This window comes from Chrysochloris asiatica, unplaced genomic scaffold, assembly GCF_000296735.1.
Source record: "Chrysochloris asiatica unplaced genomic scaffold, ChrAsi1.0 scaffold13799, whole genome shotgun sequence".
Classification (NCBI taxonomy): domain Eukaryota; kingdom Metazoa; phylum Chordata; class Mammalia; order Afrosoricida; family Chrysochloridae; genus Chrysochloris; species Chrysochloris asiatica.
The window spans coordinates 1-1774 of record NW_006422317.1 but is presented as its reverse complement, the minus strand read 5'-3'; the positions used below and the strand labels follow the sequence as shown (position 1 = coordinate 1774).

Sequence of the window (1774 nt, the reverse complement as noted above, 5' to 3'; positions counted from 1 at the left end):
GACCTATCTTGTCAGTACTGACTTCCTTCCCTCCCCATCTTATCTCAAGGTCCTTTTGTTTCTCATGAACGGGCAGGGAACCATGGGATACTTATGCTGGGACTTACACAGACCAGGCACCTATATTGACTACATTTCAGCCTTGTAGCCAGTCCACATCTAGTCTCTGTGGGTTATAGGTGATGGCTATAATAGAAACCATGGCTATAATAGAACCATGGAATACCTATGCTAAGTCTTTCACAGAACAGGCACGTAGATTGACTACATTTCAGCCTTATAGCCAGTTCACATCTAATATCTCTAGGTTATAGGTGATGCTGTAATAGAAAAGCCTTCTCAAGCACAGAGTTGAATCTTGTAGCTTTTATTTAAGTAATCATAAGAGGACAGTAAATAGAAACTGTATTGATTAACATTAGGCATGCACCTCTACCTGAAACTTCTGTTAGTTACTGACTGGCCTAAATTTTCATCACTAATTTAGGCACATATTTGATTTTTTTGTACCCTGAAAAAGAGGGGAAGTTCACTTCTTCTTTGTGGCAGTCTAGCTATGAGAATTATGTTAACTAAAGGCATGTAGACTCTCAGGCTGCCTGAGACCACTCTTTATAGAGGTCTTTAAGTAAATCCTAGAATAGGGAGTGAGAGAATCTAGAAAGCTGAAGTGTACAGTCTGAGTGCTCCACAGATTTTTCTCCTAGCAGCCAGTAGGATACTATCTAAGGAGGCTGACAATTAAAGCACCAAATTACTCTCCCCACTCCATGTTTCCCCTTTCTGACACAAGTATGAATATCAACCTCCCCAGATATCTGAAATTAATCCAGACAAATGATAAGTGGAGGAAACCATTAATGGGAGTTTGACAAAAGTACAATTCCACATACAGTCCCACATAGAGTGCTAAGGGGCTTTGGTAGTGTACTGGTTATGAATAGGGCTGCTAACCTCAGGGTCAGCAGTTCAAAACTACCAGCTATTCTGTGGGAGAAATATGAGGCTTTCTGCTCCTATAAAGACTTACTGCCTCAGAAACCCTGTACAGGGTCGCTATGAATCAGAACTGACTCCATGGCACATAACAACAACAAACATAGATTGCTATACAATCATGGCACATAACAACAACAAACACAGATTGCTATACAATCTGGTAGACTTTTCCATTCATCTGTCAATTATTTCTACAAGATTAGCATAAAAAACACATCCAAATACATATTTAACCCTCAAAATACACAAACACACAACTCACACAACTGTTCTTTGTTCATTCTCAGATGACAGAATATCCCCAAAGCAAAAAAAAAAAAAAAAAGGTAGAAGTCAGTTCCCCATAGCCTTCTCTTAAACCATCCCATCAATAACTCTTCATTTCTTGAACTACATTCCTTCTCCAATGAGGTAATGCTGAGATCAGTCAGAAAGGTTTTCTGAGAAAACTAACTAGGATTTCTGGGTCTGTGCCAGTTGATTCAAGTCGAATTGACTTTTATCAATGAAACGCTCAACACAGTTCACAAAACAGGCATCAGGCCAACTGTCCAGCTTTGGCCCAGGCTTGTACAAGCACTTCTTCTAACATAGTTCCATCATCTGGTGCACAGCTGCTGAAAGAGCTGCTTATGCATCTCCACCTTAGTGAGAGGCAGCAACTGTGGGTCCACTGTGCCCAAAGGCACTGTAGAGGAAGAAGAGGAGGAATCCATCTCAACATGACCACGCAGGCCAAGAACAACTCCACACCAATTCACTGACCTTCACGTCT

The 1774-nt window shown here is 40.9% G+C and overlaps 1 pseudogene; it reads right to left on the bottom strand.

The window, feature by feature from the left end:
* Nucleotides 1-1422: 1422 nt before the first annotated feature.
* LOC102814443 lies at nt 1423-1715 on the bottom strand (annotated as a pseudogene).
* Between the last annotated feature and the right edge of the window lie 59 nt (nt 1716-1774).